The sequence below is a fragment of the Pongo pygmaeus genome, chromosome 2 (assembly GCF_028885625.2).
Source record: "Pongo pygmaeus isolate AG05252 chromosome 2, NHGRI_mPonPyg2-v2.0_pri, whole genome shotgun sequence".
Taxonomy (NCBI): domain Eukaryota; kingdom Metazoa; phylum Chordata; class Mammalia; order Primates; family Hominidae; genus Pongo; species Pongo pygmaeus.
The window spans coordinates 106,809,585-106,834,819 of NC_085930.1; the positions used below are offsets into that span (position 1 = coordinate 106,809,585).

A 25,235-nucleotide genomic window follows, 5' to 3' on the forward strand; every position below is an offset into this window, starting at 1 on the left:
TAGCCTGCTTAATCTGTAAAGCCCTCCTACCCCGATATCTAGGTCTGGTGAATGAAGCCCTGATTTGAGGACGCTATGGAGAATGAGGGCTCCTGGATGAATTCCCAGAAGGCCCATCCTGACCAGCTCCCGGCCAGGTACCACGCCTGCAAGGGCAGGGGCAGCATCGCACCGGCCTCCTAAGTGCCGACCCTAAAGCGGGAGTTCTCCATCAAGGACAGTTTCCTCAGAAGTACCCTAACCCCTTGGCCCTGGGCAGGGTTCTGGCTGGACATAGTCTGGAGTGAGGATCTGAGTGAAACCGCGAGGGCGACATTTCCCATTCAGACAAGGAATCTAGCAGGACCGGGTCCGACAAGTCTGCTCGGCCACTTCCACCCCTCTAGGCACCGGCCCCGCCCCCTCGTCCCTCGCAGGAGCCCTGGTTTCAGCCAGCCCCCGGCAGGGGCGCGAGCTGTCTGGAGAGGGGCAGCCGGTATCCATGACATGTCCTCTGGCGGCGGCTCCCGGGGCCTCCTGGCTTGGCTTCTGCTCCTTCAGCCCTGGCCCGGGCAGAACTGGGCGGGCATGGCGGCGCCACTCCTCCCCTCCCCTCTCCTTTCAGAGGAGGGCGGCGAGAACCCCGAAGCGAGCCCGGCTCCAGGACCTGCGGCGGGCCCCCCGCTCAATCTGTTTACGTCCTTTCCAGGTGACTCACTGCGTGGGAGGCCCGGAAGCGGAGGTTGGGGCGCCAGGCTGGGGCAGGTGCTACCTGGGAGCCTGCGGTCCACGGCCCGGGGAATCTGAAGTGTGGTTCGGGAGCCACGGGGGACACGGCCTCTTTCTTGGCTGTCGTCGGGGCGCCCGGGAGAGTCAAGTCCTGTGTCTTTGAGTGAGTTCTTCATCCTACACTATCCTCCCCCCAGTGTGTGGCTGAACCCCTCTGAGAATCGTGGGAGGAGTGGACGCGGAGGAAGGGAGGTGGCCCTGGCAGGTGAGAGTGAGGACCAAAGGCAGGCACATCTGCGGCGGCACCCTGGTCACCGCCACGTGGGTGCTGACGGCAGGCCACTGCATTTCCAGGTGAGGAGCGGCACGCGGGGCTGGGGGGCCTTCTGGGGCCAGGCCGGCCCTCTCAAGCACCCAGAGTTCCATTGCCCTGGCAATTTGGCGACAAAGAAATAAAACTCACAGTGAAGCCGGAGTGCATCGGTCGTCTTGCTATAGGCATGTCTAAGTCGGGCAGACAAACCAAGTTTAAGAGTGATCAAGGAAGGGTTTTTGGTGATGGAGATGGGGTGGTAGGGACAGTGGCCCGGGAGGTTGAGGCCAGTTTCAGAAACATTGGAAATGTATGGAAAAGGCACAAAGGATGTTTCCCAGGCCTTCTCTTAGAGGCATGTCCTCTCTTCCACAGCCGTTTCCATTACAGTGTCAAAATGGGAGATCGGAGTGTCTATAATGAAAACACAAGTGTGGTGGTCCCAGTCCAAAGAGCTTTTGTCCACCCTAAGTTCTCAACAGTTACAACCATTCGAAATGACCTTGCCCTTCTCCAGCTCCAACATCCTGTGAATTTTACCTCAAACATCCAGCCTATCTGCATCCCTCAGGAGAATTTCCAGGTGGAAGCTAGGACCAGGTGCTGGGTGACTGGATGGGGCAAAACACGAGAATGCAGTGAGACTTCAAGGCAGGAAGCAAACATGGGGCAGAGAGGAGGCACCCTTACCCCTGGAGTAGACATGAAGGCTACAGAGAGGGGCAGGGAGGCAAACTGCCTGGTGGGTGGCAGGTGGTGAGGGGCACACAGTTTAGCAGCAGTCAGGGTCATGGTTCCTGGTTGGCTTGGGTGACATCAGAAACTGGGTTGAGTTCTTTTGTTGCAACACAAATATTTGATGGCAGCCAGTTAGGAAGACTTCTGTCCTGGAACTGGAGTTGCTCAGCCAGGAGAAGAAGAAACACATGGGCAACATCTCCTTCTGTGGATTTGTAGGGGCACTGTGCTTGACTGGTTTGGGGGATTTTTAGGTTCCCTGGACAGAGCAAGATGCTGTAAAGTTCTCCCCAGGAACAGCTCAGAGGGTGATGAGCTGTCTGCCAGTCAGAGCTGCTCCTCATTGGAAGCACCTGCTTTGGTGGATAGGGTATTTCCTGTTCCTGGGGATGTAGAGAGAACCAGAAGACTCCTATGGGTGGGGTGTAGGCTCTCCTATCCCTGGGTAGAAGCTGGATTTGGTACTTCTGGGGCATTTTCTGCCTAAGAGTCTATGATCCTGCTCTAGACAGTAAAGATGCTTTACTGATGCACAGAACACACTCTCACTATTACTACTGATACTTAGAGTGACGATACTTGGTTGTCATTTCTCAAGTTGGCAAGGCCTTGCCTCTACCTCTCCTGAAATATTCTTCCTGTTCCTGTCTTGCTTTTGTTTCTTACATCCTCCTCTCCCCATGTCAACTTTGGGCCTTCTGTGTCAAATGAGAATAATACTCACTGCCTTGCCTTTTTCCAGAGGGATGCTGGGTGCTTAGGGGCCTATTGTCCACTTGTGCAGATCTGATGATCTTCTTTGATAGGAGAGAAACTTGCATCAGAAATTCTTCAGGAGGTGGACCAATACATCATGCGCTATGAGGAATGTAATAAGATAATACAGAAGGCCTTGTCATCTACTAAGGACATAATAATAAAAGGGATGGTCTGTGGCTATAAAGAACAAGGAAAGGATTCTTGTCAGGTAAATTCATGGATCCTTTCCCCATTCCCAGATGGCAGAGTCTAGGTTATTTGCTGCTTCCTCTATTCACGCCTAGTTGAGTTAAAGAGATTCATAGAGGGAAACCTGCCATGGCTGCCCTAATTTGGCTTGGTCTGTTCTTTCAAAAGGGAGATCACACTCCCTGGGGGCACTGCTGGCATGTGGGAAAGTTGGGGTGGGTAATACTAATAACATATGCTGTACTGATTGAGGTTCTCCTATGTGACGCTCACCATGCCAGTATGGACATTAACCCTCATTATCTCAGTTAAACCACACCACAACCCTGCAACATAAACATCACACCCCTTGTATGAATGTGGAAGGTGATATCCAAGGACATTACTTCAGGATCCTCCTGTGAGTACCAACTCCCAGACCCATGCTCTTCCCTCGGCACCAAGCTGCCTTCCTGAGGAGGGGGCATTAGAGAATGAGTATTTGGATTTCTTGGAAAGAGGAAAACAGCATTGTAAGAAGAGGGAATAGCATGTACAGTGGCTCAGAGGTCTGATGGAACTTCTCATGTTAAGGGACACTTTACACATTTGGAGAAATGAGGCAGCAAATGTGGCTGAGAAGTGGGTTGGAGTCAGAATGTGTATGGTTTGGAGTGTGGTGCCAAGTTTCTAGATTTTGCTCTGGCATGACTTGGGAGGGAGGCTTGGTGAGCATAATTAGATTTGCCTTTTAGATAAATGACTCCCTGAGCTGTGTGGTACATAGACAGAAGTCTAAATTCTTGTTTTCATCACCTAGGCTGTGATAAATGGAGTCCTGAGCAGTGCCTGGGGCAGGGAGGCCGGTGAAGGTATTTTTGAGGTTGACCCATTCATTCTTGTTGACTGACTGTATGTAGGGGTGGGGGTGAGGGAGAGGTTCAGGAGGACCCTGTTTTTCTGACCGAGACGATTGGTCAGCAGAGGAGGTTTGGGAAAGGACACGCAGAATTCTGCTTGAGTTGGAGGGTGTGGGGCTGTCTGAGAGTGGAACTGAAAATATGGAGGGAGCTGGCTATGTAGGTTAGGAGTTGTAGAGAAACTTCAGGCTAAATATGAGGATTTAGGGGGCTGCCATGCAGAGGTTCAAGACGTTTAACAGCCACTATGGTTTGGAAAATGAGAAGCCATCATTTTCTCAGAGCATATTAAAGTTTTCCCGTTAACTTTTTAGTTCCCATGCTCACATATTCAGTTGTCATATTCACAGAAATCTGGGTGATGGGGCCTTTGAGGTGCCAGAGGAAGCCCTACGTATGCCTGTCTCCTCAACACCTTGTAGTACAGTCAGTCTGCTCTGATATAGATCCTATTCAATTTCTGAAGTTCGTTTCTTTCTCTTTCTCCAGGGAGATTCTGGGGGCCCCTTGGCCTGTGAATATAATGACATGTGGGTCCAGGTAGGGATTGTGAGCTGGGGCATCGGCTGTGGTCGCCAAGGGTTGCCTGGAGTTTATACAGAAATTGGCGTCTACAATAAGTGGCTGATTGCAGGGGTGGATCAGGCTACCTGTTTGTATCCAGCAGTGTTCCTCATCTTACTCCTGCATCTGGTGCTGCCCCTGGGCATCCTGGTGGCCCAGTGATCGCCCCAGCTCACTCCCCTTTTGTTTCTGAGTCTCATACTAGGCCTCTCCTCCAACCTCCCACTCCTTCTCAATGCCCTTTCTGAAAATCCCAGTTGGAATCCATGGGCCCTCTGGAGATCCATACAATAGAGCACAGCAGGGAGACTGGCGCCTGGAAAGTGCCCCTGCCTGGTGCTCTGGTCACCTGCCTCAGCCATGCCTGCACCAGGGCTGTGCTCTGGCTGGTGGGAAGGAGGGTGTGAACCAATTCCAGCTAGAGGACCAGCCGCCCTGCCAGGTGGGCCACAGTGACTCATCAGTATCTGGGGGAACATCTATCAAAGAAGAGACATCATCAACAGTGAAGCAAGCGTTAGATGTTGTTCTGGTTTCAGGGCTCCCACCTAACACTTTGTGAAACCAGCCAGCTGGGTGATTGCTCAGAGTGAAGGAGGCGTTACCAGGTCCCTGCAGAGGTGTGAGGCCTGGGACTTCCACTCTAGGCTCAGTTGTCTGGGGCTGGGAGAAGTTCCCCTGCAGCCCAGTGTGGATCCATCTGTGAGTGGACAGCCTCTGCCACACTAACTCTCTTGGGGCAACCCATTCTTGGCACCCCCTTCCTCAGTGCCCTAGTGGCCGCTTTCAGGGACACTACAAGTTGTATTGAGGCAGTTATGGAGTGCGGAGTTTTCAGAAATCAACTAAATAAATGTTTGGAGAGTCTCCTGTGTTCTCCACGTCTACTGGCCTGGTTATTGGGGACACTGAAGAGAACTTACCTCACATTAAGCTTAGGAAGATGTTGATGATTCATTTTAAACTAAAGAGTGAGAGAGGAAGTCTCTGCCTGCCCAGTTGTGAGTTGGATGGATGGTTTTAGACAGTTGGGTTTTGCTGCCTATGCTCTCCATGGCCATCAGCATTTCCGCATGGAGCTTTGTAGCTGAGTTTGCTAGTCATTGCATCTGGGAAGGAGGAAGCGAGAGAAACTGGAAGCAAGAGAGTGGTCAGGGCACTACACCCCAAACTGCAACCTCCATTTTCTGCCTATTTCTGCCCCTCCTTCTCCAAGCCTTGAGCACCAGATCACTTTAATCAGGCTCTATGGAAAACACAGGGCTGAGGGTTAGGGAGATGACAGATTGGGGTGCTTACTGATTCTGGCTCATTTCCCTCATTACCCTATGGGTCCCAGGGTAGTTCTTTGATATGATTCAGAGCACATTATTGCTTCCAGTTTCCTTCTTTTTTTATGAAACATTGAAGTTGCCTCCTTTTAGGAGAGGATTAGTGTGTTTTGCCTATGGAAAGAAGGTGCATATGAATATTTACTTGAATAAAGATTGGTAGAGGCTGGACAGTGGCTCACACCTGTAATCCCAGCACTTTGGGAGGCTGAGGAAGGCAGATTGCTTGAGCCCAGGACTTCGAGACCAGCCCAGACAACATGGCGAAATCCTGTCTCCACTAAAAATACAAAAATTAGTTGGGCATGTTGGTGCATGCCTGTAGTCCAAGCTACTCAGGAGGCTGAGGTGGGAGGATTGCTTGAACCTGGGAGGTCGAGGTTGCAGTGAGCCGAGATTGTGCTGCTGCACTCCAGTCTGGGCAACAGAGTAAGACTTTGTTAAAAAAAAAAAAAAAAGGGGTAGAGATTGGTGGATAACTACTGTTCTGATTACTATCAGATTAGATTTGCATGTTATTGAACCTCATATAAATGGAGCCATATAGCAAATGCTCTTTTGTATCTGGCTTCTTACCCTCCACATATTTTTCCACACATTGTTTTTCAGATTCATCCATATTGGACCTAGAATTAACTGATGCAGATAACTATTGGATTTCAAGACCTACTATAAAGGTATGGTAATTAAGACAGAGTTGTATTGGCATAAGGTGTTGTGCTGGAGCCCTGTTGATTCTAATAGGGATGGCACCGTATCCATGAGGCTGAAGAAAAGAGCTGGAGGCAGTGAATGAGACATAGGGTTTATTGGAGGGACTTACATACAGGAGTGGTCCAGTGGCAGCAGGCTGGACAGGAGAACTGCTACTGTTTGTAAGAAACATGCATTTTCACCTAGCACCCTCCACCTAGCAACCTCCATCTAATCCAAAACAAAGGGCCTTGATCCCCCTATATGGCCTGTGTTCCAAGGGATGGGCTGGGGGTTCAGATGTCCTTCATAGGTAAGGAGGAAATCTCCAGGTTGGCCACTCCTGGATTCCTTAGCTCAGGACTTTGAATACACATTCTTCTTAGATGGTAGGGTCATTCTCCAGGTACGCTTAAGTTAAATTATTGCTTTCAGGTGCATTTGCCATACGTATATATATCAATGAAACAGGACAGAGAGTCCAGAAATAGGCCCCCACCCATATGGCCAATTGATTTCAACAAAAGTGCTGAGGTAATTAATTGGGGGAAAGGGTAAGTCTAATAAATGGTGCTGGAATGATGGGATATTCCTATGCAAAAAAAAAAAAAAAAATGAGCCTTGATCCTTATCTTGCATTATGTAGAAAAATTAGCTCAAAACATATTATAGAACTAAATGTAAAACCTGAATTTATAAAACTTCTCTAAGAAAGCTTGAAGAAAAATCTTTCTGATCTTTAGCAGGCAAAAATTCTTTAAATAAAATTCAAAAAGTATGTACCACATAAGAAAAGAATGATATATTGGATCTTAACAAAATTAAAATCTTCTGCTCTTAGAAAGACAGTATTAAGAAAATGAAAGTAAAAGCCACAGACTTGAAGAAGATAGCAACAATGTTCACTGTTAAAGAAAAAATTATTCAGTAATATTTATTAAAGCACAGCAAGGAAGACTTTATTGAAGACCATCAAAACAGGTTTAGGGATCACTGCAATAGGGTCTCCCAGCATGAGGAAGAGAGACTGGACTCAACTTTGAATATGGCGTAGACATGTGGGAATTTATAACCAAAGAGCAGTGTGGGGATCAGTGGATGGAAAATTACTGAGAAGAAACGTCAGGGGTGTCTTAGTTCATTTGTGTTGCTTTAACAGAATACCACCGTCTGGGTAATTTATAAAAGAAGATTTATTTTTTACAGTTCTAGAGGCTGGAAAGTCCAATCTTCAGGTGCTGGCATCTTGTGAGGGCCTTCTTGCTGTGTTATCCTGTGGCAGAAGGCAGAAGGGTGAGAGAGAGAGAGAGAAAGAGAGAGAGAGAGAACTTATAACCTGAAGCCTTTTCATAATCAGCATTAATTCTGTTATAAAATTTGATTATAATGTATTAATTGGTGGAGCCCTCATGACCTAAACACTTCCCATTAGGCCCATCTCCAAACACTTTTGCTTTAGGGATAAAGTTTCCAACACATGAACTTTGGGGGACACAGTGAAACCATAGTAAGGGGTAAGGGGGATCCTGGCTAATCTGACCTAACAGGATTCTTGCATAGGCCAGAGTGATCAGACATCACCTGGGAGATGGGAGAGGGTGAGGAACCTGATCAGATAATGAGGATAATCAGATATCAAGAATGGGAGTTTTGGCTAAATGGACTTAGCAGAATTCTTTTGCTAAAAGTAGATCTTATGAGGAAGTGCACAGAGAGACCCAGGAGAAGATTTAGAAGCCTGACAAAAGTTTGGCCAGGCAAATAACTTTTGTCACCATTCAAAGACTTATATATGAATGTTTATCGCATCTGTATTCATAACAGCCAGGATCTGGAAACAATCCTAATGTCAACAGTTGACTGATAAACAATGAAATACTACTCAGCAATAAAATAATTAACTTTTGTTTATTTAAAAATAAATGAAAAGAAAAAGTAAATTACATTTAAAAAGTAAGAAAAAGAATAAAAATAAACTATGAATACACAAAATAACATGGATGAAATTTAAAAAACATTATGTTGAGTGAAAGAAATTAGACTCCCTCAATTTAGATTGCAAGTAGTCTTCCAAGTTAGCAGAACAATTGAGGACTTTCCTATTGCTGGTTAGAGACTGTCCCTCACCACACGTTTGTCCTTTATGACTTCTTTGGTTCAAGTGCTATGTCTTCGCTTAATGACCTTTAAGGTTCCTCCTATAGGTCAACAGCATGCACTTTAAAAGCTACTGGCCGGGAGTGGTGGCTCATGCTTGTAATCCCAGAACTTTGGGAGGCCGAGGCAGGCGGATCACGAGGTCAGGAGATCGAGATCATCCTGGCTAACACGGTGAAACCCTGTCTCTACTAAAAACACAAAAATTAGCCAGGTTTGGTGGCTTGCATCTGTAGTCCCAGCTACTCGGGAGGCTGAGGCAGGAGAATCGCTTGAACCTGGGAGGTGGAGGTTGCAGTGAGCCGAGATTGCGCCACTGCACTCCAGCCTGGGTGACAGATCAAAACTCTGTCTCAAAAAAAAAAAAAAAAAGCTAGCTTTAACTTTTACACACACATAAAAAGCTAGCCTTACCTTTCACACATGTTACTTTCCTGCAGGTCACCAGTTGCAAAACAGAAATTTAAGACTACTAAACACTTGGGTCTTGAGTAGCCGGAGGAGTAATGAAAAGGAAAGAACGAAGATTCTGAAGTTACCCAACTTCTTTTCTTCCCTACATTTCTATGTGATTGCCTTATCTAAGAAAGTCAGATGTCTCACAGCAAGGAGTATGGGAGGAGAAGGGAGTAGCCAAAGAGATTCTGAGATAACTTCATCGCCAGATTGATTAGGAATTTATCAAAATCTGGGCTAACTCTAGTCTTTGGTTAGACATTTTTTTTAAAACAAAAAGAGTGATGTGGAAATTTCAGATCAAGAGACCTAGAAATCAGTCCAAGCATTATTCTATTACCTATTTTTTAAAAGACACAAAATGATATTGTAGGGCCATTAAGGAATATTCACTAAAGAACTTCCTTTCCGACTACAAACAATTAGAAAAAACTGGACAGAATAAAATAAATAACTTCAGATATTAGGACAATAGCCAGTATAGTTCTGTGATCCTAGAGAGAAGGAAAACAAGTGAAGTGAATTCTATAATTATATTGGCCTCCTTTGTGGAGGCAATTTTCAGATGGCACAGAGAGGGAAACCCAAACAGGACACTGATATCACTAAGTGAAGGAGACAGAGATTGGAGTTCAGGAAGGCTAGGTATCTGGAGTTTGCAGATCAGAATACTGTAGAGCAGAGGTTGGCAGACTATGGTTGTGGACCAATTCAAGACATAGTCTTTTTTTTTACAGGCCTAAGATAAGAATGATTTATACACTTTTAAAAGACTTGTTTTAAAAAAAAGAATATAGCAGAGACTATGTGTGGCCTACAAAGCCTCAAATACTTACTATCTAGCTATATATAAAGTTTACCAAACCCTGCTATATAGGATGAAGATACACAGAGAAAGTTCCAGAAATCTGCAGAGCACTCCCTTTTAGTCTTTGGCTGAATGTTAATTTGCACATGAATAGGGTAAATTTCCAGATGACTAGGCAAAGAACAAATGCTAAGGAGCCATAAGCTGAGCAATTATCAGAACTTACACAGTACGAGGAGACATTCAAGATTCATCCAACCAGAGAGGAGAGATCTCATTGAATACTTGGGTGATCAGTAGAGATCCTACAAGATTCATACCTTAATATCAAGGGTAAGGTAGCTGATATGGTTTGGCTCTGTGTCTCCACCCAAATCTCATCTTGAATTGTAATCCCTGTGTGTCTATGGTGGAACCTGGTAGGAGGTGATTGGATCATGGTGGTGGTTTCCCCCATGCTGTTCTCATGATAGTGAGTGAGTTCTCATGAGATCTGATGGCTTGAAAGTGTTTGGCAGTTCCCCATTTGCTTGCTCTCTCTCTTGCCACCATGTAAACTGTGCATTGCTTCTCCTTTGCCTCCCACCATAATTGTAAGTTTCTTGAGGCCTCCCCAGTCATGTGAAATTGTGAGTCAATTAAGCCTCTTTTGTTTGTAAATTACCCAGTTTCAGGTAGTGCTTTTTAGCCGTGTGAAAATGGACTAATACAGAAAATTGGTACTGGAATAGTGGGGTATTGCTATAAAGATAACCTGAAAATGTGGAAGCAACTTCGGAACTGGGTAATGCAGAGAGGTTGGAACAGTTTGGAGGGCTCAGAAGAAGACAGGAAGATGTGGGAAAGTTTGGAACTTCCTAGAGACTTGTTGAATGCTTTTGACCAAAATGTTGATAGTAATATGGTCAGTGAAGTCCAGGCTGAAGTGGTCTCAGATGGAGATGAGGAACTTATTGGGAACTGGAGCAAAGGTCACTCTTGCTATGCTTTAGCAAAGAGACTGGTGGCATTTTGTCCCTGTCCTAGAGATCTCTGGAACTTTGAACTTGAGAGAGATGATTTAGGGTGTCTGGTGGAAGAAATTTCTAAGCAGCAAAGCATTCAAGAGGTGACCTGGCTTTTTCTGAAAGTGTAGAGTCAGCCATATGCATTCATAGAGAGATGATCTGAAATTAGTACTTACGTTTAGAAGGGAAGCAGAACATAAAAGTTTGGGAAATTTGCAGCCTGACCATGTGGCAGAAAAGAAAAACCCATTTTCTGGGGAGAAATTCAAGCCAGCTGCAGAAATTCACATAAGTAAGGAGGATCCAAATGGTAATAGCCAAGATAATGGGGAAAATGTCTCCAAGCCATGTCAGAGATCTTCATGGCAGCCCCTCCCATTACAGGCCTGGAGGCCTAGGAGGGAAAAATGGTTTTGTGGGCCAGGCCCAGGACCCTGATGCTCTGTGCAGCCTTGAGACATGATGCCTTGTGTCCCAGTTGCTGACACTCCAGCCATGGCTAAAATGGGCCAAGGTACAGCTGAGACCATTGCTTCAGAGAGTGCAAGCCCCAAGCCTTGGCAGCTTCCACATAGTGTTGGGCCTGTGGGTGTACAAAAGACAAGAGTTGAGGTTTGAGAACCTCCACCTAGATTTCAGAGGATGTATGGCAATGCTTGGATGTCCAGGTGGAAGTCTCCTGCAGGGGCAGAGCCCTCATGGAGAACCTCTGCTAGGGCAGTGCAAAAGGGAAATGTGGGGTTGGAGCCCCCACAAAGAGTCCCCACTGGGGCACTGCCTAGTGGATCTGTGAGAAGAGGGCCACTGTCCTCCAGACCCCAGAATGGTAGATCCACTGAGAGCTTGTACTGTGTACCTGGAAAAGCCACAGGCACTTAATGCCAGCCCATGAAAGCAGCTGCAGGGGCTGTACCCTGCAGATCCACATGGTTGGAGCTGCCCAAGACTTTGGGAGCCCACTCTGCATCAGTGTGCCCTGGATGTGAGACATGAGTCAAAAGAGATTATTTTGGAGCCTTCAGACTGCCCTGTTGGGTTTCAGACTTGCATGGGGCCTGTAGGCCTTTTGTTTTGGCGAATTTCTCCCATTTGGAATGGGAACATTTACTCAACGCCTGTACCCACATTTTATCTGGGAAGCAACTAACTTGTTTTTGATTTTACAGGCTAATAGATGAAAGAAACTTGCCTTGTCTTAGATGAGACTTTGGACTTGGACTTTTTGAGTTAATGCTGGAATGAATTAAGACTTTGGGGACTGTTGGGAAGGCATAATTGTTTTTTATTATTTTATTTTATTTTTTGAGACACAGTCTCATTCTGTTGCTTAGGCTGGAGTGCAGTATCATGATCTTGGCTCACTGCAAGCTCCACCTCCTAGATTTAAGTGCTTCTTATGTCTCAGCTTCCCAAGTAGAGTAGCTGGCATTACAGGTGTGTGCCACCACACCCAGCTAATTTTTGTATTTTTAGTAGAGATGAGGTTTTTCCATGTTGGCCAGGCTGGTCTTGAACTCCTGGCCTCAAGCAATCCACCTCCTTTAGCTTCTCAAAGTGCTGGGATTACAGGTGTGAGCCACTGCACCTGGCCCATGATTGGTTTTTAAATGTGAGAAGGACATGAAATTTGAGAGAGGCCAGCAGAATGATATGGTTTGGCTGTGTTCTCACCCAAATTTCATCTCAAATTGTAATCCCCATGCATCAATGGAGGGATCTGGTGGGAGGTGATTGGATCATGGGGTGGTTTACCCCATACTGTTATTGTGATAGTGAGTGAGTTCTCACAAGATCTGATGGTTTAAAAGTGTTTGACAGTTCCCCCCCACTTGCTTTCTCTCTTGTTGCCGTTGTAAGCCATGCCTTGCTTCCCCTTTTCCTTCTGCCATGATTGTAAGTTTCCTGAGTCTTCCCCAGCCATGTGGAATGGTGAGTGAATTAAACCTCTTTTGTTTATAAATTACCTGATCTCTGGTAGTTCTTTATAGCAGTATGAAAATGGACTAATGCAGTATTCTTAGCATAAAGGCTGCTCTAGACTCATCCTAACAGACTTCAGAATCAACCTCAATTAGATCAAGATGAATTGCAAGTAATTTAGCTGTCTGCCAAATTTCAACATTTCTTAAAGAAAGACAATGTAATTGAAATAGTCAACAATGTAACATTTAACAGTGGTCAGCATTTATTAAAAATTATAGATACGTGAGAAGGCAGGAAATTGTGACCTGTAATTGAGAGGAAAGTTATTTAATAGAAACAGGCACAGAAGTGACGGAGATTAAGACAAATACTTTAATATATCTATTATTAATATTATAAATTTGATCAAGGATTTAGAAGAAAACATTAACATAATTAGGAGAGACATTGAAGATGTAAAAAGAGCCAAATAGGACCATTTGAGCTGAAAAATACATCTGAAATGAAAAATTAACTGGATGGTTTTAGCCACAGATTACACTGCAGAAGAAAATATTAATGAAATTGGAGGCATAGCAATGGAAACTATCCAAACTGAAGTACAGACCAAAAAATTTGAAAAAAATTAAGTATGTTAATTTCACCTGGGGGTCTATAGCAAGTAGTGTGACATGTGAAAAACTAGAGTACAGAATGACAGAAGAAAATAGTGGGAGCCAAAAATATATATTTGAAGAAATAATAGCTAAAAATTTTCAAATTTGATAAAAGCTAAAAGCCACAGATTCTAGAAGCATAATGAATCTCAAGCAAGGTAAACACAAAGCCACACTACAGAATATAATAATTGAATTGCTATTTAAAACTCAGTTGTAGAGTTTAAAAGCAGCTGGAAAAAAGGACATATACAGAGAAACAAAAATAAGAATGATTACAGACTTCTCTCCAGAAACAATGCAAGTCAGAAGACAGTAGAGTATCATCAAATGCTGAAAGGAAAAAAAGTGAATGTAGAATTCCATTATTAAGTAAAAGTATCTTTCAAAATTGAAAGTGAAATAAAAACTTTTATAAACAAAAGCCGAGTGAATACCTTCCTGGACTTCATGCAATGTTAAGGAAGTTCTTCAGGGTGAACAGAAATGATATCAGGTGGAAATTTGTATCTGTACAAAGAAATGAAGTGGACCAGAAATGACAGCTTTGTTAGTAAATATTGAAGCCTTTGTTTTAAAATTTCTTTTTTATTATTTTTTGAGATTGTCTTGCTCTGTTGCTCAGGCTGGAGTGCAGTGGCATGATTATGGCTCACTGCAGCCTCGACCTCCCCAGGCTCAGGTGATCCTCCCACCTCAGCCTCCCAAATAGCTGGAACTACAGGCACACACCACCATGCCCATCTAATTTGTTTTAGAAATTCTTTAGGCTGGGTGCGGTGGCTCACACCTGTAATCCCAGCACTTTGGGAGGCCAAGGTGGGCGGATCACGAAGTCAGGAGAACGAGACCATGGTGAAACCCTGTCTCTACTTAAAATACAAAAAATTAGCCAGGCGTAGTGGCAGGCACCTGTAGTCCCAGCTACTCGGGAGGCTGAGGCAGGAGGACAGCGTGAACCTGGGAGGTGGAGCTTGCAGTGAGCCGAGATTGTGCCACTGCACTCCAGCCTGGGCGACAGAGTGAGACTACGTCTCAAAAAAAAAAAAAAAATTCTTTAGAAAATTACATCAAATGTGAAGTGGTATAATATTGTCTAGCCCGTTTTCATGCTGCTGATAAAGACATACCTGAGATTGGGCAATTTATAAAAGAAAGAGGTTTAATTGGACTTACAGTTCCATGTGGCTGGGGAAGCCTCACAATCATGGCAGAAGGCAAGGAGGAGCAATTCATATCTTACATGGATGGCAGAAGGCAAAGAGAGAGTTTGTGCAGAGAAACTCCAATTTTTAAAAACCATCAGATCTCATGAGACCCATTCACTATCACGGGAACAGCACGGGAAAGACCCACCCTATGATTCAATCATCTCCCATCGGGTCTCTCCCACAAGTGGGAATTATGGGAGCTACAAGATGAGATTTGGGTGGGGACACAGAGCCAAGTCATATCAATATTTGAAGGTAAGCTGTAATAATTTAAAGACATACTGAAAACACTCAAGCAACCACTAAAAAATAAAAAATATATACAATAAGGCAGTTTAGGATATTAAATGGAATCAAAACAAACAAACAAACAGTTAATCCAAGATTTGGCAGGAAAAGAGAAAAGATGGGATAGAGAACAAATGGAATACAGAAGAAATAGCAAGATGGTAAACTTAAACTCAACCACATAAATAATTACATTAAGTGTAAAGAAGCTGAATAATCCATTTAAAAGACACATTTTTAGATGGAAAAAGAAAGACCCAACAATATGCTGTCTACAGGAAATGCCCTTTCTTTTTATTTTTTTTTGAGACAGAATCTCTCTCTGTTGCCCAGGCTGGAGTGCAGTGATGCAATTATGGCTCACTGCGCTTCAACCTCTTAGGCTCAAGTGATCTTCTCACCTCAGCCTCCTGAGTACCGGAGACCACAGGCAAGTGCCACCACACCTGGCTAATTTTTAAATTTTTGTAGTGATGAGGTTGTACCATGTGGTCCAGGATGGTCTTGAACTCCTGGGCTCAAGTGCTTCTCCTGCCTTGGCCTCCTCAAGTTGGATTTACAGGTGTTAGCCACTGTGCCTGGCAGGAAATGTGCTTTAAATATAAGGCATAATTAGATTAAAAGTAAGAGGAAGAAAAATGATATACTATGCAAATACTAATACTGAGAAATATGTAAGGCTTTATTAATATTAGAAAAGTAGATGTCAGGAAAAGGAAGATAGCCATACACAAAGAGGGACATTTCATAATGATAAAATGTGTAATTCATCAAGAACACTTAATAATCCTAATTACAGAGTTTCAACAAAAGCAATAAAGCAAAAATTGACAGAACTGCAAAGAAAAATAGACAAATCTATAATTATAATGGGGGATTTCAACACTCCTTTCTTAATAATAGATAGAACCAGTAGACCAAAAAATCAATAAGGATGTTGAAGACTTGAGCAGCACTATTAAACAATTTGACTTCGTTGATATGTATAGAATACTTCATCTAACAACTGCAGAACAGATTCTTTTCAAGTGCACATGTAATATTTCTCAAGAAAGATCATGTCCTGAGCCATAAAACATGTCTTAATAAATGTGAAATGACTGAAATCATTAATAGTATGTTTTCTGATGAGAATGGAATAAAAAAGTAACAAATAGATATCTTGAAAAATCCCCAAATATGTGAAAATTAAAGAATACTCTTCCAAATAACTTATGTATCAAAGATAAATCACAAGGGAAATTAGAAAATATTTTGAACTGACTTATAATGAAAACATAAAATGTCAAATTTTGTGGGATGCAGCTAAAGCAATGCTTAAGATATAAATTTATGACTTCAAATGCTTATGAAAAAAGAAGAAAGATTTTAAGTTCATTATCCAAACTTCCACTTTAGGAAGCTAGAAAAAGAAAATTATTCTCAAATGAAAAAGAGGAAGGAAATAAAGACTGAAATGAAAATCAATGAAACAGTAAATGGACAACAAATAGAGAAGAAGCTCTCAAACATTTTGGTCTCATGATCACCTTACACTCTCAAAAATTATTGAGAATCCTAGAATCTGGTTGATGTGTTATATATCTACCAATGTTTACTGCTTTAGAAATTAAAACAGAAATTAAAAATGTATTTTATTATTTATTTAAGAATAAAAATAAACTCATACATGTAAACATGAATGACAGACTTTTATGAAAAAACTATATTTCCCAGAAGAAAAAAATTAGTGAAAAGAATGGTATTATTTTTTAATTTTTCAAATTTCCTTAATGTCAGGCTTAATGTCTCTTCTGCATTGTTTATTGTTTTGATTGAAGTTTATGAAGAAAACCTAGCCTCATACAGATACACAGTTGGAAGTGAAGGGGTAGTTTAATAGCCTTTTCAAGTAATTGTGCCTTTTCAAATTACTGTTTACACTCTGCCAGAACTTGACAAGTGGTAGATTTTTGTAATGTAGAATATAAAACTGAACTTTTGTACTCATTACGTTAAAATCTGCTGGCCCTTCACTGTGAAAGGGCCTTTTAGCCATGCATAACTTTGTAAAATCATTGGAAAATATTGGTTTACTTAGTTATGCAGATTTTCCAAAAGTTGACACATTTCATTATACAGTACTGTACAATATCAGAAAAGAATTGCCTTCACTCATATCACCACCAGTGTCATCAGAAAAGTCTTTAATTATTGGAAAGCTGTTGTGTTCATGGTAGCACATACACATTTTCCAAAATTCAAATTTTCACTTGAAAGCTCAAGTTTTAACATTGGCAACAAATACTTTCAGTCATTTTTCTTAAAGTCACAGATTCTAACTTAGTTTATTTTTGAGAAAAAGCCTGCCAAATACTTAGGTCGAAATAACAATAGTTCTATTGTGATTCATTCTTTGAAAGTAAAAATGATGTCCCATGATAAAACCAGCTAGTTCAGTTCACAACTCAAACAACTGCACATGTGTTTTCTTGAGTCAACATCATACTTCTGTGTACAGCAGCAGTGCTTTATACATACTTGCCATTTCATCACACAAAATAATTAAATGCATGTGCATTAAAAGATCAATACTTAATAAATTAGTAATTTTTACAAAGATTATTTATAAGATATACATATATGTATTTTTTAATAATATGTATGAACCCCAGTAAGGATGAGATATTGACCCTCCAGGGTAGAAGGGGGTTGATATAATCATCTTCCTACCAAATAGCTAGTTGGTTTCCTTCAGGAATGTAGCACATCCAAGGCTTGGCATTGCTTTCTGATGCTGACAGATTAGACATTCAGAGCAGTAGTAGCTAGATCATCTTTGTTCAGAGGAAACTCATGCTGTTTTGTTGGGTGAATGAATAGCCTCTAATCCTGCCAACACAATTATACTCTTTTCCTGAGCACAGTGTGTAGTGCAGAGGTTGACAAGGACAGGAGCTAGCTGACCTCTACTGGAGGAGTCATCCTATCCACTTGGTTGTTGAATGCTTCCTCTTCAGCGGATACCCATTGGTGGGCATTGGTATGAGATTTTAAAAAGCCACACATATTATACCCACTCCTATAGGTCTAGCCATGTGCTTCTTCCCCAGATGTTTGAATTTTGCTCTAAGGCCCAACCAACCAGACAAGCCATTCATCACTGCTTGAGGGTCCATATATATTCTTACTCAGGCCACTTCTCCCTTTACAACAAGCTGATGACCAGATGTACTGTGTGAAGCTCTACATACAGGATTTCCTCTCACCACTGTCTTTTAGGGCCACTCATGAATGGGGGATTGTGATAGTTGATACTGAGTGTCAACTTCACTGGACTGAAGGATGCAAAGTATTGATCCTGGGTGTGTCTGTGAGGGTGTTGCCAAAGGAGATTAACATTTGAGTCAGTGGGCTGGGAAAGGCAGACTCACCCTTAATCTGGGTGGGCACCATTTAATCAGCTGCCAGGACAGCTATAATATAAAGCAGGCAGAAAACATGAAAAGACTACTCTGGCCTAGCCTCCCAGCCCACATCTTTCTCTTGTGCTGGATGCTTCCTGCCCTCGAACATCAGACTCCATATTCTTCAGTTTTAGGACTTGGACTGGCTTTTCTTGCTCCTCAGCTTGCAGATGGCCTATTGTGGGACCTTGTGATAGTGTGAGTTAATACTTAACAAACTCATATATATATGTCTTCTGTCTACAGAACCCTGACTAATACAGATTTTGGTACCAGGAGTGGTTCTAAAGGAACAGAATATTAAGGATGGAGTTCTTTCATTGGTTTTGGGGTTTCTGGAGTTGGCTGCTTAATATGATTAGACCCAAAAATGCGGACTCTACTTCTAAACTTTTTTTTTTTTTTTGAGATGGCATCTCACCCTGTTGCCCAGGCTGGAGTGCAGTGGTGCGATCTCGGCTCACTGCAACCTCCGCCTCCCGAGTTCAAGCGATTCTCCTGCCCCAGCCTCCGGAGTAGCTGGGATTACAGGCATGGGCCACCACGCCTGGCTAATTTGAAAAATATTTTTAGTAGAAATGGGGTTTCACCATGTTGGTCAGGCTGGTTTTGAACTCCTGACCTCGTGATCCGCCCGCCTTGGCCTCCCAAAGTGCTGGGATTGCAGGCGTGAGCTACCATGCCCAGCAGGACTCTACTTCTAATAGTATGGAGAACACTGATAGTCCTTGGCATGAACTGTTTAGAGAGTTATGCAAAATAAATGCATTTGACATTCCTGATTCACCGTTCATGAAAGGCAAGGACTTTAGTGACTCTATACATATAACCTTTGACCATATGTGGAGAGCGAAGGAACATAATGAAGCTGGTTGTTTGCTCTTAAGTTCTGTGGACAAAGTGAAGAAAGAAAATGATGAACTCAGGGATTCTAACACCCAGTTTCAGAAGCAGATACTGAGCCTCAAATCTGCCAAGATTGCCCTGAGTGAGAGTCTTATCTCCTGTAGAGAAAGAGCTGAAATTGTGGAAAAACAGACATAAGCGCTTATCATGCGAGTGGCTGACCTGCAATGAAATGTGCATGCACAGCCTCGCCAAGTGTCTACTGTTAAAGTGAGGGCATTGATTGGAAAAGAATGGGACCCTGCAACTTGGAATGGGGACTTGTGAGAGGACCCTGATGAAGCTGGGGACACTGAATTTGTAAACTCTGCTGAACCTTTTTGGCCAGAAGAAAAGCTTTCCCATCCCCAGTAGTGACAACATCCCCTCCCTGACCCATGCTGCCATCAGCCTTTCTACCTTTCTACCTGTGCTGCCTGAGGCAACAGTGATGGCCTATTCTGAGGCAGTTGCCAGACAATGTAATGTTGATTCTCCTCAGGAGCCACCCCCAACACCCCCATTTGCTTCTAGACTTGTAACTAGACTAAAGTACTGGTGGGCCCTTAGAGGTGAAGTTGAGAGTATGACCCATGAGAAGGTGCACTACACTTGAAAATAACTACTTGAGTTTTCTCATTTGTATAAGCAGAAATCTGGAGAATAGGCATGGGAATGGATATCAAGGGTGTGGGATAATGGTGGAAGGAACACAGAGTTGGGTCAGGCTGAATTTATTGCTTCGGGCCCACTGAGTAGGGACTCTGCATTTAATGTTGCAGCTCAGTGAGTTAAAATAAGGTTCTAATAGTTTATTTGCTTGGTTAGCTGAAATATGCATTAAAAGATGGCCCACTGTGAGGGAGCTGGAAATGCCTGATCTCCCTTGGTTTAATATAGAAGAAGGCATCCAAAGGCTTAGGGAGATTGAGATGGTGGAGTGGATTAGTCACTTTAGATCTACCTATCCCAGCTGAGAGGGTCCAGAAGATATACCCTTGATCAATGCCTTGTGAAATAGATTTGTGAGGGCAGTACCTGCATCTTTGAAGGGCCCTGTAATTGCTCTTCTCTGTATGTCAGCTCTAACAGTGGGAACTGCAGTCACTAAACTACAAAATTTAAATACATTGGGAATAACTGGATCCCAAGGTGGCAGGGGCCAAGTGGTGGCACTCAACCATCAAAGGCAAGGTGGACATAGCTACTGTAATGGGCAGCAGAGGCAAAGCTGCAATCAGAATAGTCTGACTCGTGTAGAACTCTGGCATTGGGTAATTAACCAAGGTGTTTCTAGAAGTGAAATTGATAGGAAGCCTGCTGCATTCCTACTTAATTTGTATAAGCAGAAAACTTCTAGATCGGATGGACAACAGACTAATTTGAATTATAAACATAGAGAATCATGGCCCCTCAATCAATTTGCAGACTTGAGCCAGTTTACAGACCCAGAACCTCTTGAATGAAGGGGAGGCTGGGTCCCCTTGAGGAAGGACCCCATTACACTACCGACAACTTATGCTGTTAATATTTCTCCCATCCTTCCCCAAGGAGACCTATGGCCTTTTACCAGGGTAACTGTGCACTGGGGAAAGGGAAATGGTCAGACATTTTGGGGACTACTGGACACTGGTTCTGAGCTGACATTGATTCCAGGGTACCCAAAATGTCACTGTGGTCCAGTTAAAGTAGGGACTTATGGAGGTCAGGTAATTAATGGAGTTTTGGCTCAGGTCTGACCTCGGTCCAGTGGGTCCCTGGACTCATCCTGTGGTCATTTCCCCATTGCCAGAATGCATAATTGGCAGACATACTTAGCAGCTGGGAGAACTCCCACATTGGCTCCCTGACTGGTAGGGCGAGGGCTATTATGGTGGGAAAGGCCAAATAGAAGCCCTTAGAGCTGCCTCTACCTAGAAAAATAGTAAATCAAAAACAATATTGCATCCCTGGAGGGACTACAGAGATCAGTGCCACCATCAAGGACTTGAAGATGCAGGGGTGGTGATTCCCACCACATCCCTGTTCAACTCTCCCATTTGGCCTGTGCAGAAGACAGATGGATCTTGGAGAATGATAGTGGATTATCATAAGTTTAACCAAATGGTGACTCCAATTGCAGCTGCTGTACCAGATGTGCTTTCATTGTTTAAGCAAATTAACACATCTCCTGGTACCAAGTATGCAGCCATTGACTTGGCAAATGCCTTTTTTCTCCATTCCTGTCCATAAGGCCCACCAGAAGCAATTTGCCTTCAGCTGGCAAGGCCAGCAATATACCTTTACTGTCCTACCTCAGGGGTATATCAACTCTCTGGCTTTGTGTCATAATCTTATTCGGAGAGCCCTTGATTGCTTTCTGTTTCTGCAAGATATCACACTGGTACATTACACTGATGACATGCTGATTGGATCCAGTGAGCAAGAAGTAGCAAACACACTGGACTTATTGGTGAGACATTTACGTGCCAGAGGACAGGAAATAAATCCAACTAAAATTCGGGGACCTATTACCTCAGTAAAATTTCTAGGGGTTCAGTGGTGTGGGGCCTATTGAGATATTCGTTCTAAGGTGAAAGATAAGTTGCTGCATTTGGCCCCTCTTGCAACCAAGGAAGAGGCACACTGCCTAGTGGGCCTATTTGGATTTTGGAGGCAACATATTCCTCATTTAGGTGTGTCACTCCAACCCATTTATCAAGTGACCTGAAAGGCTGCCAGTTTTGCATGGGGTCCAGAACAGGAGAAGGCTCTGCAACAGGTCCAGGCTGCTGTACAAGCTGCTCTGCCACTTGGGCCATATGACCCAGCAGATCCAATGGTGCTTGAGGTGTCAGTGGCAGACAGGGTTGCTGTTTGGAGCTCTGGCAGGTCCCCATAGGTGAATCACAGCGGAGGCCTCTAGGATTTTGGAGCAAGGCCCTGCCATCTTCTGCAGATAACTACTGTCCTTTTGAGAGGCAGCTCTTGGCCTGTTACTGGGCTTTGGTGGAAACTGAATGTTTGACTATGGGTCATCAAGTCACCATGTGACCTGAACTGCCTATCATGAGCTGGGTGCTTTTGGACCCATCTAGCCATAAAGTGGGTTGTACACAGCAGCATTCCATCATCAAATCGAAGTGGTATATACGTGATTAGGCTTGAGAAGGTCCTGAAGGCACAGTAAGTTACATGAGGAAGTCGCTCAAATGCCCATGGTTTCCACTCCTGCCACCCTGCCTTCTCTCCCCCAGCCTGCACTGATGGCCTCATGGGGAGTTTCCTATGATCGGTTGACAGAGGAAGAGAAGACTAGGGCCTGGTTCACAGATGGTTCTGCACGATGTGCAGGCACCACCCGAAACTGGACATCTGCAGCACTACAGCCCCTTTCTAGGACATCCCTGAAGGACAGTGATGAAGGGAAATCTTCCCAGTGGGCAGAACTTCGAGCAGTGCCCCTGGTTGTGCACTTTACATGGAAGGAGAAATGGCCAGATGTGCAATAATATACTGATTCATGGGCTGTAGCCAATGGTTTGGCTGGATGGTCAGGGACTTGGAAGAAGCATGATTGGAAAATTGGTGACAAAGAAATTTGGGGAAGAGGTATATGGATAGACCTCCCTCGTGGTCAAAAACTGTGAAGATATTTGTATCCCATGTGAGTGCTCACCAATGGGTGACCTCAGCAGGGGAGGATTTTAATAATCAAGTGGATAGGATGACCTGTTCTACGGACACCACTCAGCCTCTTTCTGCAGCCACCCCTGTTACCACCTAATGGGCCCATGAACAAAGTGGCCATGGTGGCAGGGATGGAGGTTATGCATGGGCTCAGCAACATGGACTTCCACTCACCAAGGCTGACCTGGCTATGGCCACTGCTGAGTGCCCAATTTGCCGGCAGCAGAGACCAATGCTGAGCCCTCGATATGGCACCATTCCTCAGGGTGATCAGCCAGCTACCTGGTGGCAAGTTGATTATATTGGACCTCTTCCCTTATGGAAAGGGCAGAGGTTTATCCTCACTGAAATAGACACTTACTCCAGAAATGGGTTTGCTATTACATGCAATAGAGTAAGCATTGCATGCAATGCTTCTGCCAAGACTACCATCTGTGGACTCACAGATGCCTTATCCACTGTCACGGTATTCCACACAGCATTGCCTCTGACCAAGGCACTCACTTAACAGCTAAAGAAGTGTGGCAGTGAGCTCATGCTCATGGAATTCACTGGTCTTACCATGTTCCCCATCATCCTAAAGCAGTTAGGTTGATAGAATGGTAGAACGGCCTTTTGAAGTCACAGTTGCAACGCCAACTAGGTGACAATACTTTGCAGGGCTGGGGCAAAGTTCTCCAGAAGGCTGTGTATGCTCTGAGTCAGCATCCAATATATGATACTGTTTCTCCCATAGCCAGGTTTCATGGGTCCAGGAATCGAGGAGTGGAAGTGGAAGTGGCACCACTCACCATCACTCCTAATGATCCACTAGCAAAATTTTTGCTTCCAGTTCCTGCAGCATTACATTTTGCTGGTGTAGAGGTCTTAGTTCCAGATGGAGGAATGCTGCCACCAGGAGATTCCATTAAATGATTCCATTAAATGATTCCATTAAACTGGAAGTTAAGATTGCCACCTGGACACTTTGGGCTCCTCCTATCTAAGTCAACAGGCTAAGAAGAGAGTTACAGTGTTGGCTGAGGTGATTGACTTGGACTATCAAGATGAAATCAGTCTACTACTCCACAATGCAGATAAGGAAGAGTATGTATGGAATACAGGAAATCCATCAGGGTGTCCCTTAGTATTACCACCCTGTGAATAAAGTCAATGGGAAACTACAACAACCCAATCCAGGCAAGATTGCAAATGGCCCAGACCCTTCAGGAATGAAGGTTTGGGTCACTCCACCAGGAAAAAAGCCACGACCTGCTGAGGTGCTTGCTGAAGGCAAAGGGAATACAGAATGGGTAGCAGAAGAAGGTAGTCATCAATACCAGTTATGATCACGTGACCAGCTGCAGAAACAAGGACTGTAACTGTCATGAGTATTTCCTCCTTTGGTTAAAAACGTGTTTGTACACACTTGCACTAAGAAAATATAATTTTATTTCCTTTTTTCTTTATCAATGTGACATAAGATTTATTCACTTCATATCAGCATTTAAGTATTGCTAACTTTATGCAACAGTATTTGGGTTGGGGATTGGTGTGTTTCCAGTTGTACAAAGGATAGCTGTATTGTGTTAGGTGTAATTATGACCTTATTATTATCTTTATCTGAAAATTATGTGTGATCTCAGGAGATGTGTATGGGTTCAAGCCGACAAGGGGTGGACTTGTGATGGTTAATATTGAGTGTCAACTTGATTGTATTGAAGGATGCAAAGTATTGGTCCTGGGTGTGTCTGTGAGGGTGTTGCCAAAGGAGATTAACATTTGAGTCAGTGGGCTGGGAAAGGCAGACCCACCCTTAATCTGGGTGGGCATCATCTAATCAGCTGTCAGCATGGCTAGAATATAAAGTAGGCAGAAAAACGTGAAAAGACTAGACTGGCCTAGCCTCCCAGCCCACATCTTTGTCTTGTGCTGGATGCTTCCTGCCCTCGAACATTGGACTCCATGTTCTTCAGTTTTAGGACTTGGACTGGCTTTCCTTGCTCCTTGGCTTGTAGATGGACTATTGTGGGACCTTGTGATCGTGTGAGTTAATATTCCTTAATAAGCTTCCATATATATATATAAAATAAGTTCATATATATAATAATTATATATATAATAATTATATATATATAAAATCCTATTAGTTCTGTCCCTCTAGAGAACCCTGACTAATACAGGGATATAATGCAATAGCAGCCTATTTTCAGCTGGCACAGGATTTTGAGTCCATTTTTGAACCAAGCACAGGTTTTTCCTCCTAATTTAGCTAGGACGCTCGCCATAAGGCTATGAGTGTAAACTGAGGGAGACATTTCAATGCATCACAAATAGGTGACATGGGGATCTAGGTTCATCTCTTTGTGTAACTTACTTGTGTCTTCAAGACTTGTCATAATCCAGTTCCAAAGTATCACTTCCATTGAATGACGGATTGCTGTTTAGTCCAATTGAGTTTATGACTTGGTGAGTCTGACTAAATATCTACCTTATGATAGGAAGCTCCAGTCTCTTGGTCACTTAATGTTTCATGGTCTGACACTTAGTTTCCTT

The 25,235-nt window shown here is 43.6% G+C and overlaps 1 protein-coding gene across 2 annotated transcripts in view; it reads left to right on the forward strand.

Annotated features, from left to right (window-relative positions):
- Positions 1-402: 402 nt before the first annotated feature.
- LOC129033402 (serine protease 44) overlaps positions 403-25,235 on the forward strand; it is a 34,359-nt gene continuing 9,526 nt past the window's right edge. The window contains exons 1-3 of one of the 2 annotated variants that reach the window (XM_054481938.2): positions 403-871; positions 2,566-2,726; positions 6,111-6,178. The gene's annotated coding sequence lies outside the window, so the exon portion shown is untranslated. Of the gene's footprint in view, positions 872-2,565; positions 2,727-4,566; positions 4,613-6,110; positions 6,179-25,235 lie in introns of those variants that run through there. The other variant, XM_054481939.1, reaches the window with a different exon arrangement.